The sequence below is a fragment of the Macaca thibetana genome, chromosome 2 (assembly GCF_024542745.1).
Source record: "Macaca thibetana thibetana isolate TM-01 chromosome 2, ASM2454274v1, whole genome shotgun sequence".
NCBI lineage: Eukaryota > Metazoa > Chordata > Mammalia > Primates > Cercopithecidae > Macaca > Macaca thibetana.
The window spans coordinates 161,716,873-161,739,465 of record NC_065579.1 but is presented as its reverse complement, the minus strand read 5'-3'; positions in this window follow the sequence as shown (position 1 = coordinate 161,739,465).

Sequence of the window (22,593 nt, the reverse complement as noted above, 5' to 3'; positions counted from 1 at the left end):
TGCATAAATATATTCACTTATTTCAGTTTTTAAATTTTCGCTTATTTCAGTTCACTTTAGTTTCACAATTTTCACTTATTTCAGTTTTTTTTTTCAGTTTTTTTTTATTTGGTTAATTGTGTTCATTTTTAAAAATATTAAGTCAGTACTACACTGCTGGAAAAAACACAATTTGGTCACAATATATTACCCCTTTTACATATTATTGGATTCATATTGCTAAAATCTAGTTTAAAATTTTTGCATTTATATTCACGAGGGATATTATACTATAGGGATATTACACTAAAGTATATTATACTTTTCTCTTTCTTAATGTTTTTGTTCTGGTTTTGACATCAGGATAATAGCCTCATAGAATGGGTTGTAGCTACCTTTTTAATTCTTGGAAGCGTTTGAGAAGGATTGGTGCTAATTCTTCTTTAAACATTTCGTAGAATTCTCCAGTGAAGCCAAATGGTCTCACACTTTTCTTTGGGAGGTTTTTAATTACTGATTTAGTCTTTTTGCTTGTTACAGATACGTTCAAACTTTCTGTTTTTTCTTGAGTCTGTTTTGGTAGCTTTTGACCCACTGGTTATTCAAGAGTGTGTTGTTTCATTTTCATCTACTTGTGAATTTCCTAAATTCCTGTCTGCTATTGATTTCTAATAAGTTATTGATTTCTAATAAGTTATTCCACTGTCATCAAAGAACATATTTCATATGATTTTAATCACTTAATATTTACTGATCTAGATACACTCTTTAAGCCAGGCCTATATTAAGGTTGCCTCTAGTATCTATCAAGCTTTACTCCTGATGAGTTGGAGTTTCCTTTGAAGCTAAGTAGTCTTGTGCAGGCTGCATGTCACCAGTGAGGACTGGGTTCAGCCTTCCTATCTGGGTTTCTTCATACTTAAGACCACAAATCATCTGTCTGGTATAATTTCAGGAATGCCCTTCTTACTCTAGTTGGAGCCGAAAGGCATCCCAATCCTAGGCAGATTAGTATAGTAGGGCTGATATAAATGTCATGTTTATGCTTGTGAGGTTACTTTGCAAAAGCTATTTTACAAAATTCCAGGGAGTGCTAGGAAGACGTGGTTAGATTTCTGATGGCAGGGTTTTTTTTCATTACAGGTTTCATTTCCCCACCTGGCATCCAGCCAACATCCCTTTCACTGCTGAAATCAGAACAATAAACCATTCCCTTCCTCAGAGGTCTCAGCAGAATTCCCCCTCATAACAAGCTCATATTTCCTCGCCTCTGCCAATTCTTTAGGATGTTTCAGGATGTTTTTTCCTTATTCTCTGAAGACCTTAGATACAAGGATTTATAAAAGAGTACATTCAAATATTCTCAGGCAAGTATGATTCAGAGCTCACTTTGGAGTTATTTATCTAAGGAAATATCTAAGCCAATGAGTTGAGACCTAAGTTTATACTGTACAAAGAGAAGAGAAGTAGAATAGGTAAATCGACACATGGGGACATAGAATAGTCCACAGGTTCCTTTTTTGGACATGGCTGCGTGATCATGGTCAGGTCAAAGAACTCTTAGAGGTTTTTTCACTACTTAAAAATAGGAAAATTAAATAGAGGTTCTAAGTATACTGTGATATTCGCCACAAATAAAAATATCCCATTTTTCTTTCATTGCTTCTCTTTGGGAGCTGCCAACAGGCAAAGGGGGATGTCTTAGTTATAAGACTGTGTTCGATGCACAGCACATCCCTGACTCAATGAACTGAGAATACTAATTAAATATTTTCTTTAAAAAGTTTAACTTCAGGCTGGGCGCAGTGGCTCACGTCTGTAATCCCAGCATTTTGGAAGGCTGAGGCCGATCATCACCTGAGGTCAGGAGTTTGAGACCAGCCTGGCCAACATCATGAAACCCCATCTCTACCAAAAATACAAAAACTAGCTGTGCGTGATGGCAGGAGCCTTTAATCCCAGCTACTCAGGAGGCTGAGGCAGGAGAATTCCTTGAATCTGGGAGACAGAGGTTGCAGTGAGCTGAGATTGCACCTTTGCACTCCAGCCTGGGCAACAAGAGCACTTTGGGAGACCGAGGCAGGTGGATCACCTGAGGTTAGGAGTTTGAGACCAGCCTGACCAACATGGTGAAACCTCATCTCTACTAAAAATACAAAAATTTAGCCAGGTGTGGTGGCGGGCGCCTGTAAACCCAGCTACTCAGGAGGTTGAGAAAGGAAAAGCGCTTGAACCGAAGAGGAGGAGGTTGCAGTGAGCCAAGATCGCACCACTGCACTCCAGCCTGGGTGACAGAGTGAGACTATCTCAAAAAACAAACAACAGCAGCAACAACAAAACAAAATAAAACAAAAGTTTAACTTCGTATTAAATATCAAGTTAAGGGAATTAACCTCTAGTTGCAAAAAGGAGTTAAATAACCTGGAACAGAAATTATAAAAACACAAATCTCTAAACCTACATATGGACTACTGTTTATTACTAAATTCAGCTGTCACAAACGCCATTTAATTCAATGTAACTCTAGTTCGAACTGTAAGACCTAAGAACAAACTTCACCCTGACTTCTTTCCTAGACACAGGAATTTTTTTTTCTACCTGAGCTAAAAGGCTGAGGCATCTTGATTCCTTAGTGACTCTAAATAGCCCTAAGTCATAACTTTTAATAACGGTTTTCTTCCCTGATTGGCTAAAAAGACAAATATGGGCCGGGCGCGGTGGCTCAAGCCTGTAATCCCAGCACTTTGGGAGGCCAAGACGGGCGGATCACAAGGTCAGGAGATCGAGACCATCCTGGCTAACCCGGTGAAACCCCGTCTCTACTAAAAAATACAAAAAACTAGCCGGGCGAGGTGGCGGGCGCCTGTAGTCCCAGCTACTCCGGAGGCTGAGGCAGGAGAATGGCGTGAACCCGGGAGGCGGAGCTTGCAGTGAGCTGAAATCCGGCCACTGCACTCCAGCCTGGGTGACAGAGCGAGACTCCGTCTCAAAAAAAAAAAAAAAAAAAAAAAAAAAAAAAAAAAAAAAAAGACAAATATGATAGGGACTCAAATTATATTTATAATTACGAAAACATTTATCCGTTTTCTCTTTTCCTTTACTGATACGATGTGTAGGCCCTAGCTATTTTTATTAAAGCTGTCTTAGCACTTTGATTCTACCAGGGCCAGGCCTTTTTGCTTTCAGATTATTTAAAAACATATTTCAACTTAATAGAACAATGTTAAGCAAAGTTGTATAGTAGTTTTCTCACATATAGATTTGTGGGTTGTCTGCCGTGTAGCTTATTTAAAACAAATGTTTGCTACCAGGTTAGATGCCCCCGACCCCCAACCCTTCATAGCCCACCTTTACTTAACGTATCCTGGAGGGTAAACATATTGCTAAAGAAAGTATAATACATTCTGAATCCAACTGAAAATATTTTATTAACTCTTTGTGATTCATTCTTAGCAATGTTCCAGTGAGTCCACTGACTCATAAAACTGAGAATTTTTAAATTATTCGCCAAATATTCACTCTCCTCCTTTTCATTTATACCAGTAGTAGATGTAGTCCTTATCTTATATTCTCCATGAATATTTCTCACATACAGTTATAAGGGTGATCCTCCATAGTCCCATGGATTTACCTCTGATTTTGTGTCTTACCTGAGAACAAATCCTAATTTCCAATCCATTTGTCCTTGAGAGAGAAGACACAGCTTTCACATTGTCCTCTATGCACCTTTTTATTTCTGGGAGAAACACCATGCCATCCTGTTTTCCATGTGTTTTAACACTTTGAGTGTTTGAACGAGTCTAGAGAGGTATATCCACCTCTGCTCCAATTGCCCGCCAGAATTATATCTCAGTGTTTAAAGTTCCTAGTGTACGAAGTTCCACCACTAAAAATTAAGTCCCAAGGGTGTAGGCTGTCTACCTCCAGGGATTTTCCTCTAAATGCAAGTATCCCAGGGAGGGGCGACCTAGTGAACAATAGTGTATCAGAAGGAGTTATTTATTTCTTATATGATGACTCAGGACATGTGGACAGAATTTGACAGGAGAGTGGGAAGAAAAAACAGAATTAGAGAGCGCTGGTCTAGCACAAAATCCTAAGAGGGAGATCAGATTTGTGGCTCCAGTTAAGAGCAGTTTTGGGGTACTCTAGATCCCCACCGGGAAAGGGAGGCAGACTGTGAGAGGAACACAGAGCCAGCATCAGGAACCAATGGCAAATATTGCCTATTTCACAATGATGGGCAGAGCCAGAGCCTGGTGAATGTGTATTTTAAAATCCCCCAAGTCAATTGGGAGATTATTCTGTCAGATGAGCCACTTGTGCTTCCAAACAATTCAATATGGCCAGTCACATGACGTGGGATGCTAGCAAAGTAATAGAAGCATCAGGATAAAACGGGAGTCAAGAGTCCTTAAATCCATCACACATTTCATAGGATCTTCTGTAGATTCCCATCTGGAAGCCCTGGAGTATCGCAGAAATATTTTCCAAAGTATTATGAAATTCCCACTAAGCAGGATGGGATTATTTTGCCAGGCTTTTATTTTTTATTTTTTAAGCCATTTTCACTTGGGAAACCATGTCTGAGGATCATAGAGAAGAGTCAGGGGATACTTTTAACTTCAGACTAAATATGTATAACCTTGGAACCTACAGCATCCCACACAGGCTTTCAGATAGGCAGAGTGAGTAGATTTAGAAACACAAATATGCATAAATAAATAGATACACATATATATACATTGTGGCTATATTCTATACAGGACAAGATAATTTACAGAACATATATCATTATAGATGCCATTTAGACTCCTAAACCACTTTTGAGTGAAAACAAGCTATTCCTACAAAACTGATCAAGAAAAAAGTAAAACTCTGTTTTTGTCTGTGACTAAGTCTGTGTAGGTCTTATAATTGTAAGCCCCAAAATGATCTCCTGTTCTTGAAGAAGGATCCATGCAGGTATCCCCAAGCCTAAATGACCAGAAGCTAAAGACTGAAAACCACAAGGAGGCAGACGGCATCTGGACACAGGCCCTCTACAATAAACAGACTCATACATTGCGCCCCACTCATCTCACCCTTCTAATTCTAGAGCCACTAATATGGCACCTGGTGTTCATAACAAAGCAACCTAGCACAGGGAGTGGAGAACGGATACAGCCAGTGTTGAACAGCTCCTGCCCTCTGTCTCTGCCTGGGCAACAGTTTTGGTCAGAGGAAGCTGAGCTCTAACCGGATGTCATTGTGAAGCATCATCTTTCACTGTCTGTCTCACTGTACAACTTTGAGAAGTCCTTAATCCAGCTCAGTCTCAGCCTCTTCATATACAAAACAAGATAATTGGCCCAGGTGGCCCTAATGTTTTTCTAAACTCTTTGAGTTGAAGATCTTAGCATAGGAAACAATCACCATGAACTTGCGATGTGAAATGTTGAATAATGGATATAAAATAGAGACTATTAAAATAGAAGGAAAAATAGTGTCATAAAGTGAAAAACTGTTTTGTTTTGTTTTGTTTTGTTTTGGTCACTTAAAATGGATTTTAGAGACACAAAATTAGACAAATTAATAACAAAGATATATTTTGCAACCCAAATGAGCTTAGCTAGCTAGCATCTCTTTCCACAGTAGCTAGTTATCTTTACTTTGCAACACTTCCATCTAGTTGAAATGGTCAACTCAGTTAGTAGTCAGTGATCTGAGAGACAGAAAACTTTCCTGGGGGAATTATTGTTCTATGCCTATGGATTCATGGCTGTTTTGATACTTAACTTTAGTCAGATACCAAAGAACATTTGGTGTTTCATAAAATGTCACCCTCGAATAGAAATTTGGCAATCATGTGCTGAGTTCTGGAAAATGACATACTGTCTAACCAGAATCCATGGGTGGCCTCCTATAATACATCTGAAAAGAAAGCAACTTGGTCTAATTTGCCCAGAAACGCTGACTGTGGGCTCCACTCTAAGGTGACTTTTCTGAGCGGACACATTCTCCAGCACCATTTCTAACATAACCAGTCCACAGATACCAGCTGGCACATGGAGTAGCCAGCCAGGTCAGGGAGGAAGTGGTAAAAACAAAGGCATAGAGGAATTCCAGAGACAGAGAGCATTAGTGCTGATTGAGCATCGTGGATTAGTTCTTGTCATTCAAATATAAAGCATGGTCAACTGCATCAAAGGAAAGAAATGACTGATGATGTTTTATCTGTCTTTACATTCTCCCTTTTGTTCTGGGGAAAGTGTTTGGAGTTTCTTAAGCCCTGGAGCTAGACTGGAGCCCTTCAGCTTTGGACTCTACCAGTCATTATGAACACTTGGGGGCATTACTGATCCTCTCTGTGCCTTGATTGCCTCTTTTGTAAAATGGAAATAAAAATGCTCTCTATCTCATAGAGTTGCTTTGAGAATTTAAGGACTTAATATACATTAATTTTTAAGAAGATTAGTGCCCAACACAGAGTAAGCACCATGTAAGAATGTGTTATTATGGTAATCTTCAAAAGAGAGAATCAGTGGATAAGATTTTTAAAAGTTTTGATAGAGTGCTTGAAAGACGGTCAGATTTAGACTTTATTTCCTTGGTGCATTCTTAATCCTTTATCACCTGGACTTCATCTGATTCTTTCTGCCACCTGCTTCTTTATGGGGGAAAAAAAGAGGCAGAGGGTTCTCAGACTTGAAACAAATTATAACTGTTGCTAAGGTTCCCCTTCTTTTCTACCCTTGGGTCTGCTCAGCAAAGAAAGCAATTTGTAGGTCTGAAATTAACATTTTCCTTCTCCTACTGGGCTTCACTGGCTGAAACAATGTTAGAACTATCTCATGCTTCCCAGTGAAGATGGGCTTTGTCCTGCAAGCCAGACAGGCTTGCAGGCTATGTCTGACTAGGGATTGACAACAACTATGTCACTGTTGAGCCCCAAACCAAACAAAACTTTAGGGCTTTGGAGTTCAGACAATAGCTGAATTACAAGGGTACTGTCCCAGAAGGGACCGTGCTTATTTTTTGCAGACCTGGACAATAAAATGACTGTGTCTTTCAAAATAATTGCCCAGGTCTTTGCTTTACTGACGTGTGCCTTTCCCTTGACAACAGAGAATTTCCAACATGGGGAGAAAGCAGGTTCCCTATCATAATCTTCAGGATAGCTTGATTGACTATAATTTGCAATCTTTCGAATCTGCAGGACACCAGCAAGCAAGCACTGACTGCATGCTGGGAAAAAACATATTGGCCCAGAGAGGAGGAGGTTGTTTTGATTGGCAACTCAGCCAAACAGGGAGATCACTGGACATTCAGATGGTTGGAGGGTTTCTCAGAAATGCTGAGTAATGGCCAGAGGATATGCCATGGTCTGAGATAGATGCTTAGGCAAAGATAATGTCCCACAGGAGGCTAGTTGGTTTCAAGTAAAACAGGTCTAACAGCCCAGGACCAGCCCTAGGCTCCAAATGGTAAAGGGAGACTCATTGGCCCTCATAGCATTCTGAACACTCCAAAATCCCCTTCTGGGATGCTCATGATGTCCAGAGGGGAAAAAAGACTAATAAAACCAATTCTCATGAAGATATTAGGCCTGAATGTGACCCTTCATCCCTATTCTAGAGTTATTTAGTTTTGGAAAGAGAACTGTAAAAGAAAGTGATTAGTCATCTCCCAGGGTAAATTCCAAAAGTAGAATTCCAGGACGTGTGTAATCCATCATATTATCATCACCTATGTCACCACTTTCTTCTCACTCGCAAGGCTAATCCTGAAGCACTTTCCTGAACAAACAGTTCAATTCTGTAAACATTTAAGGGTGATAATGTGCAAGGATCTGTGATTCCAAACCAGTGGAATGCAGCACAGAAGTTAAGGGGCCTGGGGCAGGAGTTAGACATTGGATAAAATCCTAGCTTCACCTCTTACAGACTTTATGAGTTCCAACCTCTTGACTTTCAATTTACAAAACAGAACTGATAAACTTACCTCCTTATAAGGCTGCGGTGGGGATTTGGTAAGATGAAGGTTTTTGCACAGTGCCTGGTATATAGTAAGGGCTCAGTAGATGTTACTTGTATGCAGTATTAAGTAGAACCCAAGCACGTACAAGAGTAGGTTCTTTAAAGCTCAGTTGATGACTACCTCATTGACCACTGAAGTCCTAGCAGCTAGCACAGGATGAATACTCAATAAATATTTGTTAAGAGAATAAAGTTACAAGTTTTTTCCCTGTTTCATTTGCCCACCAGCCCATAACCTTCATCCCTTGCTTCCTCTATCACAAAGGAACTTCGATAGAGTCAGAGGAAAGAGTATCATGAGTAGGTGAAGTTGGCTATGCTAACAGGACGGGTCAAAACTAATAAACAGCAAGAGCCCAGTGGGAAGACTGCAGCCTAGAGGAACCAGACGTCTGGGAAGGTCACAACTAGGAACCAGGAAGGGGGAGAGACTGAATAAAAGGGCAGGTCCAGGGCACGCGGATTCTGTGTGCTTTTTTATTCCAAGGACTGGCTGTGCTGGGAATTGCAGCAAGCTGAATCCACCAAAGTTGAAACATAAAAGCTTCTTTCAAGTATTGCCAGGAACTGTGTATGACTCATTCCAGGTAGGATGTAAAAGACCATGCTCAATAACCAGACACATATGTATTTACTGTGCTCCACCCTTTTTCTCCCTGATTCCCTTCTCCCTCTCCTTCCAAGATTTCCTCCCATTTGCAGGTTTGATGGGAATGGAGAGGGCTGGGAATCTCTGCTTCTTTACAATCTGCTTTTATAAGCATCAGTCAAACCAAAGTGCTGTCCCCTCATTTCTGTGCAAATTAGATTCAGTTTTTGTTTCAATTAAATAAAATAAATGGTCTGCACTCAGATTGTCAAATGCAGAAAGATTGTTGATCACAAACTTATCAGCCATTATTCCTAGGTCTAAAGTTTCCCTCACTCTAGTCAACCTTTTTGATGTGCTGTGTTCTAACCTCTTCTTGCCAGGAATGTTCATCAAGGGGAATATTTCTAGCCTTGGGTTTTAAAGCCCTTAGTTCACCAGCTCACCACCTTATTGAGGAAGAGAAAGTATCATATGGAAGTATGTTTTCAGTCTTGCAGACAGTGGTTGGAGATTGCAAGGCCAACCTGAAATAGGTGTGGTTTTTTGTTTTGTTTTCAGCTAAAATTGCTTGTTGGTATTGGCAGGAGGCTTAGTAGAAAAGGAGGGGAGAATTTGTCCCTGGCAGTTTTTAAATCCACAAAAAGCCAGCATTTTCTTTGCAAGCAGGTGGGCTCCTGCCCACAGTAGGCAAGCAGTTTATTCTTTGTCTGCAGCAACTCACCATGCTTCAAAAGACTCCTTCGATGCTGATTCCCCATTAGGTTCAAGTGCTGTGACCTACAGCAGTTTTACTACTACATCAGCGTTGAGAATAGACAGCAATATAGACATCAAAAGATAGACCCTTGGCTTATTTTTACACCCTATTGCTGAGCCTTTGTTGTTACTGCATTAGTGATATTTCTGCTTTCATTTTGTGGCTCTCTACTTCTATAGCTATTCTTTCTTCAGCTCTTTAAGTAAACATTATTCATACTTCCCTTTCCTACTTTTTAAAAATCCTAATTGTCCCAGCTCAGTAGTAGCCTTGCCAGACACAGGCCCAGTGGACCAGGCACCAAAGCTAGGAATGCGGGGCAAGCTGAATCCAGAGGTCACAGAGGCACAGGAAAATGCCAGGACACAAAGGCCCCAATGCAGGTTACACAGGAGAGGCAAGTGACTAAATTAGACATAAAATATAAACTAGGTGCTGATGCCAGGAACAAGTGGCATAAAATGTTAAAACTAAAGCCAGAATTCAAAGCAGGAGCACTGAGAACCATGGGTCAAATTTCAGAGGTAAATTAGCAAGGAATGGCCTTTTAACCACCAGAATATCTACCATTACTTGAATATTGACCATGGACCAGAAACTCTGCGTGATGCCTTACACACATCAAAACTCTGTGTGGGTTAGTCGCCATGATCCCTCATGTGCAGAGGAAGAAACTGAGGCTCAGAACTGGAATTTTTTTGGCCACACCACATTTTAGACCTAGGTGTGTATGACTGTAAGCCATCCTCTTCCCATGAGTCTCACTGCTACTGGATAAGCTTTTGGTGTTCTATGTCTGGTTACCTCTTCCTTTTTAAAAAAATAAAAACCAAACAAATAAAAACCTCTTTTATTTTAGATTCAGGGATATCCGTGCAGGTTTGTTATATAGATAAACTCGTGTCACAGGGGTTTGATGTACAGATTATTTTGTCACCTAGGTACTAAGCCTAATACCCAGTAGGTATTATTTCTGCACCTCTCCATCCTCCCACCCTCCACCCTCTGGTGGACCCCAGAGTCTGTTGTTCCCCTCTTTGTGTCCATGTGTTCTCATAATTTAGCTCCCACTTATAAGAGAGAACATACAATATTTGGTTTTCTGATCCTGTGTTAGTTTGCTAAGGATAATGGCCTTCAGCTCCATCCATGCCCCTGCAAAGGACATGGTCACATTCTTTTTTATAGCTGCATAGTATTCTAAGGCATATATGTGCCACATTTTCTTCATTCAGTATACATTAATGTGCATTTGGGTTGATTCCATATCTTTGCTATTGTGAATAGTGCCAAAATGAACATATGTGTGCATGTGTCTTTATAAAGGAATAATTTATATTCCTTTGGGTGTATACCCAGTAATGGGATTGTGGGATCAAATGGTGTTTCTGTTTTTATGTCTTTGAGGAATTGCCACACTGTCTTCCACAATGGTTGAACTAATTTACACTCCCACTAATAGTGTATAGTGTCCCTTTTTCTCCCCAAACTCACCAGCATCTGTTATTTTTTTAATTTTTCATAATAGCTATTCTGACTGGTGTTGGCTGGTATCTCATTGAGGTTTTGATTGGCATTTCTCTAATGATCAGTGATATTGAGCTTTTTTTTTCACATGATTGTTGGCTGCATGTATGTCTTCTTTTGAAAAGTGTCTGTTCATGTCCTTTGCCTACTTCTTAATGGGGTCTTTTTTTTCTTACAAATTTCTTTAAGTTCCTTATAAATGGTAAATATTAGACCTTTGGCAGATGCATACTTTGCAAAAATTTTCTCCTACAATGTAGGTTGCCCGTTTACCCTGTTGGTTGTTTCTTTTGTTGTGTAGAAACTCTTTAGTTAAATTAGATCCCATTGGTCAATTTTTGCTTTTGTTGCAATTGCTTTGGACATCTTTGTCAGGAAATCTTTGCCAGTTCCAATGTCCTGAACGGTACTGCCTAGGTTGTCTTTCAGGGTTTTTATAGCTTTCGGTTTTACATTTAAGTCTTTAATCCATCTTGAGTTAATTTTTGTATATGCTGTAGGGAAGAGATCCACTTTTAATCTTTCACATATGGCTAGCCAGTTATCCCAGGACCTTTTATTGAATAGGGAATCCTCTCCCTATTGCTTATTTTTGTCAGGTTTGTTGAAGATTACATGGTTGTATGTGTGCAGTCTTATTTCTGGGTTCTCTATTCAGTTGCACTGGTTTATGTGTCTGTTCTTGTACCAGTACCATGCTGTTTTGGTTGCTGTAGCCCTATAACATAGTTTAAAGTCAGATAGTGTCATGCCTCCAGTTTTGTTCTTTTGCTAGGATTGCTTTGGCTGTTCAGGCTCTTTTTTGGTTTCATATGAATTTTACAATAGTTTTCCCTAGTTTGTGAAGAAAGTCAATAGTAGTTTAATAGGAGTAGTACTGAATCCGTAAATTGTTTTGGGCAGTATGGCCATTTTAATGATATTGATTCTTCCTATCCATGGGCATGGAATGTTTTCCATTTGTTTGTGTCTCTCTGATTTCTTTGAGCAGTGGTTTGTAGTTCTCCTTGTAGAGATATTTCACCTCCCTAGTTAGCTGTATTTCTAGGTATTTTATTGTTCTGTGGCAATTGTGAATGGGAGTTTGTTCCTGATTTGGCTCTCATCTTAACTGTTGGTGTCTACAAATGCTAGTGATTTTTGCACATTGATTTTGTATCCTGAAGCTTTGTCAAAGTTGTTTATCTGCTTAAAAAGCTTTGGGAAAGCAATTGAGAGATTATCATGGCAGACAGGAGGCAGGACTAGATTGCAGCTTTGACTCAGATGGACAGAGAAGCATGTAGAGGTTTGCGTCATGAATTTTAGCTTCAGAATGACTGAAGAACAAACCAGGAATCCCAAGAGGACCCACAGACCCTCTGAAGGAAGTGAACTGCTCCTGCAGGACCCGGGAGACACCTCAAATACTATGAGTGCCCAAATTGTGGAAATGGGAAAGGGAGATCCTCTGATCCCGAACACACTCCCCGCTACTGGGGAAACTGAAGTTCTCTTTTGCAGGAGAAGTTTCTGACTTTAGCTGGAATGGAGTCCATTTAGAGACGCAAGCAAAATACAGGAGTAAAAGAAGCAGTAAGAAAGGCCCGGGGAGCTCAATGGGTCCCCAAGCAAGCCATTCCTGCCCGGCATCACAGGGATCCTTTCGGAGGGTGACCAGAGGAGAAGGGAGTAAAACTACACAGGGAGAAGCAAATCCCTAGCTGAACTTTGTAACAATTTGAACTGGGGTCAGAAGCCTCCTGGCCAGAACTGGAGGGAGGGCGCAAATTCGGTATGCAGGCTCCACAGGCTGGGGAAGAAGGAAGCCCTTTTCTTTTGCAGCTGGGAGGCGGGTACCCTGGAGCAAGTTCTCCAGCCTTCGCTCGCCCACAGCCTAGAAACAGACTCAGCACTGTTAGTAGGAGTACAGTGGGAGTGAGATCAGTCTTTTAGATTGCATGGGAGCCAGGTGAGGCCTGTGACTGCAGGCTTTCTCTCACTTCCCTGACAACCTGCATGACTCAGCAGAGCAGCCATAACCCTCCTAGGTACACAACTCCATTGATCTGGGAACCTCACCCTCATCCCCTACAGCAGCTGCAGCAAGACCAGCCCGAGGAAAGTCTGAGCTCAGACACTCCTAGCCCTGCCCCCACCTGATGGGCCTTCCCTAGCCACCCTGGTCACTAAAGACAAAGGGCATATACTCTTGGGAGTTTTAGGGCCCCACCCACCACCAGTTCCTCTCCATACTACCACAGCTGATGCTCTCTGGAAAGCGCCAACTCCCGGCAGGAGGTCAACCAGCACAAAAATAGAACATTAAACCACCAAATCTAAGAACACTCACAGAGTCCACTGCACCCCCCTGCCACCTCCACCAGCACAAGTGCTGGTGTCCATGGCTGAGAGACCCATAGATGGTTCACCTCACAGGACTCTGTGCAGACAACTCCCAGTACCAGCCTGGAGCCGGATAGACTTGCTGGGTGCCTAGACCCAGAAGAGAGATAACAGTAACTACAGCTCGGCTCTCAGGAAGCCATATCCATAGGAAAAGAGAGAGTACTACATCAAGGGAACACCCTGAGGAACAAAGGATTCTGAAGAACAGCCTTCAGCCCTAGACATTCCCTCTGATACAGCCTACCCAAACGAGAAGGAACCAGAAAACCAACTCTGGTGATACGACAAAACAAGGCTCTTTAACACCCTCCAAAAAATCACACTACCTCACCAGCAACAGATCCAAACCAAGAAGAAATCCCTGATTTACCTGAAAAAGAATTCAGGAGATTAGTTATTAAGCTAATCAGGGAGGCTATGCAAGGAAATCCAAAAACCGATACAAGAAGTGAAGGGAGAAATATTCAAGGTTTGATGGTTAATACTGAGTGTCAACTTGATTGGATTGAAGGATACAAAGTATTGATCCTGGGTGTGTCTGTGAGAGTGTTGCCAAAAGAGTTTGAGTCAGTGGGTTGGGGAAGGCAGATCCATTCTTAATCTGGTAGGCACAATCTAATCAGCTGCCAGAAAGGCTAGAAGGTAAGTAGGCAGAAAAATGTGAAAAAGAGAGATGGGACTATCTTCCCAGCCTACATCTTTCTCCAGTGCTGGATGCTTCCTGCACTCAAGCATCAGACTCCAAGTTCTTCAGTTTGGGGACTCAGACTGGCTCTCCTTGCTTCTCAGCTTGTAGACAGCCTATTGTGGGAGCTTGTGATCATGTAAGTTAATACTTAATAAACTCCCCTCCTTAATAGGATATATATAGCCTATTAGTTTTGTCCCTCTAAGAGAGCCCTGACTAATACAGATTTTGGTATCAGGAGTGATTCTAGAGGAACAGAATATTAAGGATGGAGTGCTTTAATTGGTTTTGGGGTTTCTGGAATTGGCTGCTTAATATGACTAGACCCAAAAATGCTAAGGACTCTACTTCTAATAATATGGAGAACACTGATAGTCCTTGACATGAACTGTTTAGTGAGTTATGCAAAATAAATGCATTTGACACTCCTGATTCACCACTCATGAGAGGCAAGAAGTTTATTGACTCTATACATGATGCCTTTGACCATATGTGGAGAACCAAGGAACATAATGAAGCTGGTTGGTTTCTTCTAAGGTCAGTGGTCAAAGTGGTGAAAGAAAATGAAGAACTCAGGGATTCTGTCTCCTGGCTTCAGAAGCAGATACTGAGCCTCAAATCTGCTAAGATTGCCCTAAGTGAGAACATTATCTCCTGTAGAGAAAGAGCTGAAACTGTGGAAAAACAGACATGAGCTTTTATCATACAAGTGGCTGATCTGCAATGAAAGGTACATGCACAGCCTCACCAAGTGTCTACTGTTAAAGTGAGGGTGTCAATTAGAAAAGAAGGAGACCCTGCAACTTGGATTGGGAAATGTGGGAGGACCCTGATGAAGCTGGGGACACTGAGTTTGTAAACTCTGCTGAATCTTTTTCATCAGAAGGAAGAGCTTCTCCATCCCCAGTAGTGGCAACATCCCCTCTCTGACCCATGCTGCCATCAGCCTTTCCACCTTTATCTGAAGAGATAAACCCTGCACTGCCTGAGGCAACAGTGTTGGCCTCCCCTGAGGCAGTTGCCAGGCAAGATAATATTGATTCTCCTCAGAAGTCACCCCCAATACCTTTGTTTGCTTCTAGACCTACAACTAGACTAAGTCCCAGTGGGACCATACAGGTGAGGTTGAGAGTATGACCTATGAGGAGGTCTGCTACACTTGAAAAGAACTGCTTGAGTTCTCTAATTTATATAAACAGCGACCTGAAGAGCACACATGGGAATGAATATTAAGGGTATGGGATAATGGTGGAAGGAAATAGAGTTGGATCAGGCTGAATTTATTGATTTGGGCCCACTAAGTAGGGACTCTGCATTTAATGTTGCAGCTTGGGGAGTTAAAAAAAAAAAAGTTCTAACAGTTCATTTGCTTGGTTAGCTGAAATATGGATTAAAAGATGACTCACTGTGAGCAAGCTGGAAATGCCTGATCTCCCTTGGTTTAATGTGGAGGAAGGGATCCAAAGGATTAGGGCGACTGGGATGGTGGAGTGGATGTCACTTTAGGCCTACTCATCCCACCCGGGAGGGTCCAGAAGATATACCCTTGACCGATGCCTTGTGAAACAGATTTGTGAGGGCAGCACCTGCATCTTTGAAGAGCCCTGCAATTGCTCTTCTCTGTAAGTCAGAGCTAACAGTGGGAGATGCAGTCACTCAACTATGAAATTTAAATACAATGGGAATAGTTGGATCCTGAGGTGTCAAAGGCCAAGTGGCAGCACTCAACTGTCAAAGGCAAGGTGGGCATAGCTACCATAATGGACAGCAGAGACAAAGTGGCAATTAGAATAGTATGACTCATGTACAGTTCTGGCATTGGTTAATTAATCACGGTGTTCCTAGAAGTGAAATTGATAGGAAGCCTACTGTGTTCCTACTTAAATTACACAAACAAAAAACTTCCAGATTGAATGGATGAAAGACTAATTTGAATTACAAAAACAGAGAATCATGGTCTCTCAATCAATTTCCAGACTTGAGCCAGTTTTCAGACCCAGAACCCCTTGAATGAAGGAGACCCCTGGTCCCCTTGAGGAAGGACCCACTACATTACTGACAATTTATGCAGTGAATCTTTCTCCCATCCTTCCCTAAGGAGACCTCTGGGCTTTTATCAGGGTAACTGCATTGGGGAAAGGGAAATGATTACACATTTGGGGACTATTGGACACTGGCTCTGAACTGACTTTGATTCCAGGGGACCCAAAACCTCATTGTGATCCTCCAGTTAAGGTAGAGGCTTATGGAAGTCAGGTAATTAATGGATTTTTAGCTCAGGTCTGACTTACAGTGGGTCCAGTGGGTCCCCAGACTCATCCTGTGGTCATTTCCCCAGTTTCACAAAGCATAATTGGCATAGAAATACTTAGTAGCTGGCAGGAGCACCACATTGGTTCCCTGACTGGCACGATGAGGGTTATTATGGTGGGAAAGGCCAAATGGAAGCCATTAGAGCTGCCTCTACATATAAAAATAGTAAATCAAAAACAATATCACATTCCTGAAGGAATTACAGTGATTAGTGCCACCATCAAGGACTTGAAAGACACACGGGTGGTGATTCCCACCACATCCCCATACAACTTTCCCATTTGGCCTGTGCAGAAGACAGATGGATTTTTAGAGAATGACAGTGGATGATTGTAAGCTTAACCAAGTGGTAACTCCAACTGCACCTGCTGTACCAGATGTGGTTTCATTGCTTGAGCAAATTAACACATCTCCTGGTAACTGGTATGTGGCCATTGACATGGCAAATGACTTCTTCTCCATTCCTGTCTGTAAGGCCCACCAGAAGCAATTTGCCTTCAGCTGGCAAGGCCAGGAATATACCTTTACTGTCCTACCTCATGGGTATATCAACTCTCTGGCTTTGTGTCATAATCATATTCACAGAGATTTTGATCACTTTTTGCTTTGGCAAGATATCACACTCGTCCATTAAATTGATGACATTATGCTGATTGCATCCAGTGAGCACGAAGTAGCAAACACACTGGACTTATTGGTGAGACATTTGCATGCCAGAGGTTGGGAAATAAATCTGACTAAAATTCAGTGACCTTCTACCTCAGTAAAATTTCTAGGGGTCCACTGGTGTGGGGTCTGTTGAGATATTCCTTCTAAGATAAAGGATACATTGCTGCATTTGATCCCTCCTACAACCAAGAAAGAGGCACAATGCCTAGTGGGCCTATTTGGATTTTGGAGACAACACATTCCTCATTTGGGTGTGTTATTCCAGCCCATTTATCAAGTGACCCAAAATGCTGCCAATTTTGATTGGGATTCAGAACAGGAGAAGACTCTGCAATAGGTCCAGACTGCTGTGCAAGCTGCTCTGCCACTTGGGGCATACGACCCAGGAGATCCAATGGTGATTGAGGTGTCAGTGGCAGATACGGATGCTGTTTGGAGCCTTTGGCAGGCTCTCATAGGTGAATCACAGCAGAGGCCTCTAGGATTTTGAGCAAGGCCCTGCCTTCTTCTGCAAATAACTACTCTCCTTTTGAGAGACAGCTTTTGGCTTGTTGTTGGGCTTTGGTGGAAACTGAATGTTTGACTATGGGCCATCAAATCACCATGCAACCTGAATTGCCTTTCATGAACTGGGTGCTTTCTAACCCATCTAGACATAAAGTAGGTCATGCACAGCAGCATTCGTCATCAAATGAAAGTGGTATATACGTGATCAGGCTCGAGCAGGTCCTGAAGGCACAAGTAAGTTACATGAGGAAGTGGCTCAAAAGCCCATGGTCTCCACTCCTGCCCTCCTGCTTTCTCTTCCCCAGCCTGCACAGATGGCCTCATGGGGAGTTCCCTATGATCAGTTGACAGAGGAAGAGAAGACTAGGGCTTGGTTTGCAGATGGTTCTGCATGATATGCAGGCACCACCCCAAAATGAACAGCTGCAGCCCTATAGCCCCTTTCTAGGACATCCCTGAAGGACAGCAGTGAAGGGAAATCTTCCCAGTGGGCAAAACTTTGAGCAATGCACCTGGGTGTGCACTTTGCATGGAAGGAGAAATGGCCAGAGGTGTGATTATATACTGATTCATGGGCTGTAGCCAATGGTTTGGCTGGATGGTCAGAGACTTGGAAGAAGCATGATTGGAAAATTGGTGACAAAGAAATTTGGGGAAGAAGTTATGTAGATGGACCTCTCTGAGTGGTCAAAAACTGAAGATATTTGTATCCCATGTGAATGCTTACCAATGGGTGACCTCAGTGGAGGAGGAGTTTAGTAATCAAATGGATAGGATGGCCTGTTCTGTGGACACCACTCAGCCTCTTTCTATAGCCCTCCCTTCATCGCCCAATGGGCCCATGAACAAAGTGGTCATGGTGGCAGAGATGGAGGTTACACTTGGGCTCAGCAACATAGACTTCCACTCACCACGGCTGACCTGGCTATGGCCACTGCTGAGAGCCCAATTTGCCAGCAGCAAAGACCAACACTGAGCCCTCAATATGGCACCATTCCTCAGTGTGATCAGCCAGCTACCTGGTGGTGGGTTGATTATATTGGACCTCTTCCATCATGGAAAGGGCAGAGGTTTGTCCTCACTGGAATAGACACTAACTCCAGATATGGATTTTCCTGTCCTCCACGAAGTGCTTCAGCGAAGACTACCAACTGTGGGCTCACGGAATGCTTTATCCACCACTGTGGTATTTCACACAGCATTGCCTCTGACCAAGACACTCACTGCGTGCAGCAGTGGATTCATGCTATAGAATTCACCGGTCTCACCATGTTCCCCTTCATCCTGAAGCAGCAGGATTGATAGCTGGAATGGGCTTTTGAAGTCATAATTACAACACTAACTAGGTGACAATACTTTGCAGGGCTGGGGCAAAGTCCTCCAGAAGGCTGTGCATGCTCTGAATCAGTGTCTAATATATGGTACTGTTTCTCCCATAGCCAGGATTTGTGGGTCCAGGAATCAAGGGGTGGAAGTGGAAGTGGCACCACTCACCATCACCCCTAGTGATTCACTAGCAAAATTTTTGTTTCCTGTTCCTGCAACATTACGTTCTACTGGCCTAGAGGTCTTAGTTCCAGAGGGAGGAATGCTGCCACCAGGAGACACAACAATTCAATTAAACTGGAAGTTAATATTGCCACTTTGGGCTTCTCCTACCTTTAAGTCAACAGGCTAAGAAGGGAGTTACAGTGTTGGCTGGGGTGATTGACCCAGACTATCAATATGAAATCAGTCTACTACTCCACAATGGAGGTAAGGAATAGTACATATGGAATACAGGAGATCCTTTAGGGCATCTTTTTATATTACCATGCCCTGTGATTAAGACCAATGGGAAGCTACAACAGCCCAATCCAGGCAGGACTACAAATGACCCAGACCCTTCAGGAATGAAGGTTTGGGTCACTCCACCAGGAAAAAATCTCAACCTGCTGAGGTGCTTGCTGAAAGCAAAGGGAATACAGAATGGGTGGTAGAAGAAGGTAGTCATCAATACCAGCTATGACCATGTGACCAGATACAGAAATGAGGGCTGTAATTGTCATGAGTATTTTATCCTTCTTTGGTTAAACACATGTTTGTGCATGTATACACTTGTACTAAGAAAATATCTTAATTTTATTTCCTTTCTCTTTCATCATGTGATATAAGATTTATTGACTTCATATCAGCATTTAAGTATTGCTAACTTTATGAAATAGTGTTTGGGTTGAGGATTGGTGGGTTTCTGGTTGTACAAAGGATAGTTGTCTTATGTTAGGCATAATTATGACCTTTTCATTGTCTTTATTTGAAGATTATGTATTATCTCAGGAGATGTATATGGGTTCAAGTTGACAAGGGGTGGAATTGTGATGGTTAATACTGAGTGTCAACTTGATTGGATTGAAGGACACAAAGTATTGATCCTGGGTGTGTCTGTGAGGGTGTTGCCAAAAGAGATTAACATTTGAGTCAGTAGGCTGGGGAAGGCAGATCCATTCTTAATCTGGTAGGCACAATCTAATCAGCTGCCAGTGAATATGAAGTGGGCAGAAAAATGTGAAAAAGAGAGACAGGTCTAGGCTCTCTGCCTACATCTTTCTCCCATGCTGGATTCTTCCTGCCCACAAGTCTGATATATATATTCTGTTAGTTCTGTCCCTCTAAGAGAACACTAATATACAAGGAAATAGATAGCATAAAGAAAAAACAATGAAAACTTCAGGAAACACTGGACACACTTATAGAAATCCAAAATGATAAGGAAAGTCTCTGCAATAGAATTGAACATGTAGAAGAAAGAAATTCAGAGCTCGAAAACAGGGTCTTTGAATTAACCCAATCCAACAATGACAAAGAAAATAGTATAAGAAAATATGAACAAAGCCTCCAAGAAGTCTGAGGTTATGTTAAAAGACCAAACCTAAGAATAATCGGTGTTCCTGAGGAAGAAGAGTAATCCAAAAGTTTGGAAAACATATTTGGGGGAATAATAGAGGAAAACTTCCCCAGCCTTGCTACAGACCTAGATGTCCAAGTATAAGAAGCACAAAGAACACCTGGGAAAGTCATCGCAAAATGATCATTGCCTAGGCATATTGTCATCAGGTTATCTAAAGTTAAGATGAAGGAAAGAATCTTAAGAGCTCTGAGACAAAAACTCCAGGTAACCTATAAAGGAAAACCTATCAGATTAACAGTGGATTTCTCAGCAGAAACCTTACAAGCTAAAAGGGATTGGGGCCCTATCTTCAGCCTCCTTAAACAATGATTTTATCAGCCAAGAATTCTGTATTCAGTGAAACTAAGCATCATATATGAAGGAAAGATACAGTCTTTTTCAGACAAACAAATACTGAGAGAATTTGCCACTACCAAGCCACCACCACAAGAACTACTAAAAGGAGCTCTAAGTCTTGAAACAAATCCTGGGAACACATCAAAATAGAACCTCTTTAAAGCATAAATCACATAGGACCTATAAAACAAAAATACAATTTAAAAAGTAAAAACAAAAAACAAAAAAATCAAGATACACAGTCAGCGAACAGCACAATAAATGCAATGATACCTCACATCTCAATACTAACATTGAATGTAAATGGCCTAAATGCTCCACTTAAAAGAGCTGCAGAATGGATGAGAACTCACCAACCAACCATCTGCTGCCTTCAGGAGATTCACCTAACACATAAGGACTCACATAAGCTTAAAGTAAAGGGTGGAAAAATGCATTTCATGCAAATGGACACCAAAAGCGAGAAGGGGTAGCTATTCTTATATCAGACAAAGCAAACTTTAAAGCAAAAGCAGTCAAAAGAGACAAAGAGGGACATTATATATAATGGTAAAGGCCTTATCCAACAGGAAAATATCACAATCTTAAACATATATGCACCTAATGCTGGAGCTCCCAAATTTATAAAACAATTACTACTAGACCTAAGAAATGAGATAGACAGCAACACAATAATAGTGGGGGACTTTAATACTCCACTTACAGTACTAGACAGGTTATCAAGACAGAAAGTCAATAAAGAAACAACGTATTTAAACTATACCTTGGAACAAATCAACTTAACAGATATATACAAAACATTTCATTGAACACACATTCTATTAGGGCATAAAATTTTCTCCAAGATAGACCATATGATAGGCCACAAAACGAACCTCAATAAATTGAAGAAAATTGAAATTGTGTCAAGCACTCTCTCAGACCACAGTGGAATAAAACTGGAAATCAACTCCGAAAGGAACCCTCAAAACCATGCAAATACATGGAAATTAAATAACCTCCTCCTGAATGATCATTAGGTCAAAAATGAAATCAAGATGGAAATTAAAAATTTCTTCAAACCGAACGACAATAATGACACAACCTATCAAAATCTCTGGGATACAGCAAAGGTGGTGCTAAGAGGAAAGTTCATAGCCCTAAATGCCTACATCAAAGAGACTGAAAGAGCACAAACTGATAATCTAAGGTCACACCTCAAGCAATGAGAGAAATAAGAACAAATCAAGCCCAAACCCAGCAGAAAAAGGGAAATAACAAAGATCAGAGCAGAACTAAATGAAATTCAAACAAACAAACAAACAAAAATACAAAAGATAAATGAAACAAAAAGCTGGTTATTTGAAAAGATAAATAAATAAAATTGATAGACCATTAGCAAGGTTAACAAAGAAAAGAAGAGAGAAAATCCAAATAACCTCATTAAGAAATGAAATGGGAGATATTACAACTGACACCACTGAAATACAGAAGATCATTCAAGTCTATTATGAAAACCTTTATGCACATAAACTAGAAAACCTAGAAAACATAGATAAATTCCTGGAAAAATACAACCCTCCTGGCTTAAGTCAGGAAGAATTAGATACCCTGAACAGACCAATAACAAGCAGCAAGATTGAAAGGGTAATATAAAAATTACCAAAAAAAAAAAAAAAAAAAAAAATCCAGGACCAGGCAGATTCACAGCAGAATTCTACCAGACATTCAAAGAAGAATTGGTACCAATCATTTTCACACTATTCCACAAGATAGAGAAGAGGGAACCCTCAGTGATTCATTCCATAAGCCAGCATCATCCTAATACCAAAACCAGGAAAGGACATAATCAAGAAAGAAAACTACAGACCGACATCCCTGATGAACATAGAT